The sequence below is a fragment of the Haliotis rubra genome, unplaced genomic scaffold, assembly GCF_003918875.1.
Source record: "Haliotis rubra isolate DU_JTF1 unplaced genomic scaffold, ASM391887v1 Scf138, whole genome shotgun sequence".
Taxonomy (NCBI): Eukaryota; Metazoa; Mollusca; class Gastropoda; order Lepetellida; family Haliotidae; genus Haliotis; species Haliotis rubra.
This window is the reverse complement of record NW_025765314.1, coordinates 1,032,245-1,039,222: the sequence shown is the minus strand read 5'-3', so window position 1 is coordinate 1,039,222 and position 6,978 is coordinate 1,032,245. Positions and strand designations below refer to the sequence as shown.

Genomic DNA, 6,978 nt, shown 5'->3' with positions numbered 1-6,978 from the left:
CAGAGTCAAATCAGTCACAATTTGATTAAAGCTTTCAAAACGATGTATTTAAGAAATGTTGATGATATGATCCCGTGTTTTCTCAGGTGAACAATTGTCTTGACTTTGCACGTGTTTGCTACGGTGCCATCGTTGAGCAGGATACGCTTATCTTTTCCCGAACACATGATATCATCATTGTTTCATAGAGATTCATTAATACATGCTCATGAAATAGACAAAATCATGCAATGTGACTCAACTTTGGGTAGAGATTCCCCGTGGTTATGAAGATGGTATAATGGTTTTGGTCTCGTACATTTACTGCCACAAAAGCGGATAGCCTTAGTTTCGGTTTCCAGAATACCAGTGTCCGGGTTAACATGGTTATAGTGACTTCATATACGTCCAACAAAGGCTGGCCTCCATCAAGATGTCGGAATAGCGAGGTTTGGTTAATGTCCACATTTCCAATTCCAATACACAAACACAGTCCCGAATAAGGATTTATTGTCCTGCACAATTGTACTGAACATGTTCTAAAAGAGATATGAGTTTCCGGAACACAAGATGTATCTGCTGTCCAGATGACATCGGAGATTATGTGGACATTACTGGACATTATTTGTCTGCGTTGATCAATTGTCGGAGTCAATATTTGCAGTAACCCCCCCAGTTGTCTGCAGTGTGGCTGTCTGTTAACCCACATAGATGCTCATGGTGTTTGACAAGTAAATGCTTGCTTTCAGGTGTGGCAACGTTCGTTGATCAATCATTAAACAATCTGAAAAAAGAATTCAAGGTCAGCATGGAATTGGTTAAATAAGAATTGTCAATGGCAGAAAGGTTACGTCAAAATGTTAGCGTTTCTGTTGGATTCATTCCGATCACCAACTGATTTCGAGTTAAGCGGTTCAAGTGACTTCTTCTAAAACGAATTATCGAGAAAAGGGAGAATAGAATAGCTAGATTTCAATACATGTGAATTAGGAGAGCGATTAAGTTCAGACACGTACATCAATATGCATAACAGTCACAGAGTTCGTCTTCATAGAATGTCGTAAACGAAGCACTGTGCTTTTATCAATAACTTTGTTTATTTTTGTCATATTGTTATTGTGAATATTATACTCCCCAGGATAGCCCCCGTGACCCGGGGACTTCTCATATACACGATCATGTAGTTTCCCCACCAGGCTGTCATACACACCCTGAAACAACTGTATCCAAGAAAGCCCGTCCAAGTCTAGACTATAAAGCGGGATTACCACAGTTTCAGGGATGAAGAAAGTCTCTGGACTCCTTTTCATTTGATTTTATGATTATGACTAGGAACTGTTTTTTTCTGTAAAATATGCTCATTTCAGGGACAAGATGTTAGTCTATATCTTCACCCATGAAGATCCGGGTTAGAATTGGTCTTCAGTAACCCATGCTTGTCGTAAGAGGCGACTAACGGGATCGGGTGGTCAGGCTCGCTGACTTGGTTGACGCGTGTTATTGTATCCCAGTTGCGTAGATCGATGCTCATGCTGTTGATCACTGGATTGCCTGATCCAGACTCGATTATTTACAGACCGCCACCATATAGCTGGAATACTACAGAGTGTTAAGCAACAAAAAAACCCCAAACATTAGTATCTTCATTGTCCTTGGTGTTTGACCGATTTTAGATTTTAGCTCCGTCGCGTTATGAATGGTGCTTGTCACGTGACATCAGAGAAACCCCCGAAGACAAAATAGCTGAACAGGTTGATGTTGGTACTCTAACTCAGACTTATTTTAGAAAGCTATGCATCTTCATCTTCTATATAAGCACCCTAAAGAGGCTACGGGCCATCAACGTTCGTCCTACATAGAACCGCTATTGGAAGAACACGGTTTAGCAGATGTGTCTCAACTTTCACTGCTAATAATGTGCCTGGCCGTATTTACAAGTAATAACGTTCCACAGTTTACACTGTTCTACGTGTTATAGAGATATTTCTGAGTTAAACTGTCCTACTTGAATGTATAAAACATCCTGCGTTACTTGAGACCATTCAAATGACGCGTGGAAGTCGCGGTGGCTGAGCGGGTTAGGCGGCTGACCTTGTGTGCTGGCGATTAGGGTATAGGTTCGAATCCCGGATGGGGCTCAACTAAAAAAGTACTACAATTTGTATCTTTACTTGGAAAGTGTAATCCCAAATATAACATATGTTACATTCAAATGACAGTGTATATTATAGCAACGGCCATTTGCTTTCTCAAACGGTCACACGGTGTACCATTAGAAACCTGGTAAAATTGTTGAAATATTGTCTTTCGGAGCTAAATGTTGAATATTATTCTTATATACTTCTCTAATTATAATGAGGCTCGGTGGTTTCGATGATTGTAAGTCCACTAACCTGTTTGTATGTCCACCAACTCTGATTGTATGTCCACCAACCCTGATTGTATGTCCACTAACTCTGATTTTATGTCCACCAACCCTGATTGTAAGTCCACTAACTCTGTTTGTATGTCCACTAACCCTGTTTGTATGCCCACTAACCCTGATTGTATGTCCACCAACCCTGATTGTATGTCCACTAACCCTGATTGTATGTCCACTAACCCTGATTGTATGTCCACCAACTCTGATTTTATGTCCACCAACCCTGATTGTAAGTCCACTAACTCTGATTGTTTGTCCACCAACCCTGATTATATGTCCACCAACTCTGATTGTATGTACACTAACTCTGTAAGTCCACTAACCCTGATTGTATGTCCACTAACCCTGATTGTATGTCCACCAACTCTGATTGTATGTCCACTAACTCTGTAAGTCCACTAACTCTGATTGTATGTCCACTAACCCTGATTGTATGTCCACCAACTCTGATTGTATGTCCACTAACTCTGATTGTAAATCCACTAACTCTGATTGTAAGTCCACTAACCTGTTTGTATGTCAACCAACTCTGATTGTATGTCCACTAACTCTGATTGTAAGTCCACTAACTCTGATTGTATGTCCACTAACCTGTTTGTATGTCCACCAACTCTGAGTGTATGTCCACTAACTCTGATTGTAAGTCCACTAACTCTGTTTGTATGTCCACTAACTATTTGTATGATTGTATGTCCACTAACTCTGATTGTAAGTCCACCAACTCTGATTGTATGTCCACTAACTCTGATTGTATGTCCACTAACTCTGATTGTATGTCCACTAACTCTGATTGTATGTCCACTAACTCTGATTGTATGTCCACTAACTCTGATTGTATGTCCACTAACTCTATTGTATGTCCACTAACTCTGATTGTATGTCCACTAACTCTGTTTGTATGTCCACCAACTCTGATTGTATGTCCACTAACTCTGATTGTATGTCCACTAACTCTGTTTGTATGTCCACTAACTCTGTTTGTATGTCCACTAACTCTGTTGTCCACTAACTCTGTATGTCCACTAACTCTGATTGTCCACTATCTGATTGTATGTCCACTAACTCTGATTGTATGTCCACTAACTCTGTTTGTATGTCCACTAACCTCTGATTGTATGTCCACTAACTCTGATTGTATGTCCACTAACCCTGATTGTATCTGATTGTAGTCTGATTGTACTAACTTACCTCTGATTGTATGTCCACTAACCCTGATTGTATGTCCACTAACTCTGATTGTATGTCCACTAACTCTGATTGTATGTCCACCAACTCTGATTGTATGTCCACTAACTCTGATTGTAAGTCCACTAACCCTGATTGTAAGTCCAATAACCTGTTTGTATGTCCACCAACTCTGATAGTATGTCCACTAACTCTGATTGTAAGTCCACTAACCTGTTTGTATGTCCACTAACCCTGATTATATGTCCACTAACCCTGATTGTATGTCCACCAACTCTGATTGTATGTCCACTAACTCTGATTGTAAGTCCACTAACTCTGATTGTATGTCCACTAACTCTGTTTGTATGTCCACCAACCCTGATTGTATGTCCACTAACCCTGATTGTATGTCCACTAACTCTGATTGTATGTCCACCAACTCTGATTGTATGTCCACTAACTCTGATTGTAAGTCCACTAACTCTGATTGTATGTCCTCTAACTCTGATTGTATGTCCACTAACCCTGATTGTATGTCCACTAACCCTGATTGTATGTCCACCAACTCTGATTGTATGTCCACTGACTCTGATTGTAAGTCCACTAACTCTGATTGTAAGTCCACTAACCTGTTTGTATGTCCACCAACTCTGATTATATGTCCAATAACTCTGATTGTAAGTCCACTAACTCTGATTGTATGTCCACTAACTCTGATTGTATGTCCACTAACTCTGATTGTAAGTCCACTAACCCTGATTGTAAGTCCACTAACTCTGATTGTATGTCCACTAACTCTGATTGTATGTCCACTAACCCTGATTGTATGTCCACTAACCCTGATTGTATGTCCACTAACTCTGATTGTATGTCCACTAACTCTGATTGTATGTCCACTAACTCTGATTGTATGTCCACTAACCCTGATTGTATGTCCACTAACTCTGATTGTATGTCCACTAACTCTGATTGTATGTCCACTAACTCTGTTTGTATGTCCACCAACTCTGATTGTATGTCCACTAACTCTGATTGTATGTCCACTAACTCTGATTGTATGTCCACTAACTCTGATTGTATGTCCACTAACTCTGATTGTATGTCCACTAACTCTGATTGTATGTCCACTAACCCTGATTGTATGTCTACTAACCCTGATTGTATGTCCACTAACTCTGATTGTAAGTCCACTAACTCTGATTGTATGTCCACTAACTGTATGTCCACTAACTCTGCTTGTATGTCCACCAACTCTGTATGTCCACCAACTCTGATTGTATGTCCACTAACTCTGATTGTATGTCCACTAACTCTGTTTGTATGTCCACTAACCTGTTTGTATGTCCACCAACTCTGATTGTATGTCCACCAACTCTGATTGTATGTCCACTAACTCTGATTGTATGTCAACCAACTCTGTATGTCCACCAACTCTGATTGTATGTCCACTAACTCTGGTTGTGTGTCCACAAAATCCCATAGGGGTTTGCTTGCTGATTCGACTCGTCCTGGCATGATTACTACAAATGTGATATTATTTTAACTGTTGTACCTAATAACAAAACACTGTCTATGTACTTATAAAATTACTGAAAATACCAGGTAATCGCTAAAAGTTGAGCCTATCCTGCCCCATCAATGGCACCAGTCACAAACACACGCTAAGCCAAGTCAACTTTCCACCTAAAGAAAGCAGTCAATAAAATGGTGCTGGTAAAAATAGAGAACTGCATCAAACATATTTTTTGTCACTGATGCGGTAAATATGGAAATATCCGCCACAGGGTTTTAAGGCTTTACTAAGGCCTTGAATGTAATGACCTTCATCAAACGTCATTCACTTACGCAGACCCAAACTAATCCCTCGCTATACATATCTACGAGAGGTCAGTCACTTTGTCCCGACCTTGTCTCTTAGTCGATACTTTGGTTACTCTGCTTGTAGATTTCCTTCAGTTTGTACCATGCTTTGACAACCAGGCTCCATACAGATCTGTGACTGACATGGTCCAAATTGTGTGTCTTGTCCCAGAGTTCGGCCTAGTAACGTTTTTAGTCCAGAGACCAATTCGTGTAAGCCTGTGACAGAGTTAGGCAAATACTCCGCAGCACACTGTCAGTGTACGTAGCTCCACCCTCCAGTGTCCACTCGTGATAAGACCAATGGCTATTGATATTCGCTGACCAATAGAGCCCAGGCTGTGATAACAACACAGATCTGTTTACCAATCAATAACGCCAGTCAACAGATCGGAATTAGTACCCTGATCATTCACTCCTTCGGCAAGACGGCTTAAAACCACGAGACGTCTTAGATTTATGAGCAACATAAGTCGTCGGGTAAACAATATCAGTTAGTTTAGTCTAGCCCGACACAAGCCACACGGTACAATATGTATGTCAATACGGCCGATATTACGTACACAGGTATATACAGCAAGCGTCAGTAAAATCCTATTGAACAGCGCCCGTGTTAATATTATGTAACACCGGCTCCCCTGCGAGAGACATTAACAGTATCGCAGCACTGAGAACAAACAGAACCGTCCCAAACAGTCTGAAAAGTAATTTTACTATCAATACCTGGATGAGAAAGTCCTAAAGCACACGATATGATTAGGTTTACACAGATATAGGTGATGTCCATTGTACCACAGTGCGATATCTGTGCCTGGGGAACCTGAACCAGAGATGTTCTATTCATCTGGGCACGAGTGTCGATGTTTGACACCTGGAACACCAGAACAGCGTTCTAGCGGCCGATGTAATTCTTGTTTCTCTGTGTAAGTGTGGGTGTTGCATGTTTAAGTTTGTAGCGCATCGATGAGAGAGCTTAGTGCGCTGGTTTTGTAAATAGAAATATTTGATAAATACATAATTGAGGTGTTGATGTGGGATATACGATACCTTTGTTGCACGGCATGAGTTGACGTTGTACCAGGCGTGTTCATGTAACGTCATTCGCCATTCTCGGCGTTCGATAGTCCGCTTTTCGTCCAAACTGGTATTGCAGGGTTTCAAATAACGTTTTTCGGAGAACTCCGCTTATTGTACGAGCAGTGTGGTAGTACGGTTTAATATATGAATACCCTATCTATAGCATTTCTAATGTCATTCAGTTCCACGCTGTTTGCCCATCTACTTTTGTGCCATTCAGTTCCACGCTGTTTGCCCATCTACTTTAATGTCATACAGTTCCACGTTGTTTGTCCATCTACTTTCATGTCATTCAGTTCCACGTTGTTTGCCCATCTACTTTAATGCCATACAGTTCCACGTTTAATTTCAACTTGTTTGTCCATCTACTTTAATGCCATACAGTTCCACGTTGTTTGTCCATCTACTTTAATGTCATACAGTTCCACGTTGTTTATCAACCTACTTTAATGTCATCCAGTTCCACGTTGTTT

The 6,978-nt window shown here is 40.7% G+C and overlaps 1 long non-coding RNA gene across 1 annotated transcript in view; it reads right to left on the bottom strand.

Annotated features, from left to right (window-relative positions):
- Positions 1 to 236: 236 nt before the first annotated feature.
- LOC124268410 overlaps positions 237 to 6,978 on the bottom strand; it is a 58,168-nt gene continuing 51,426 nt past the window's right edge. Inside the window, exon 3 of the long non-coding RNA XR_006896270.1 lies at positions 237 to 763. This is a non-coding gene — a long non-coding RNA (uncharacterized LOC124268410). The remainder of the gene's footprint in view (positions 764 to 6,978) is intronic.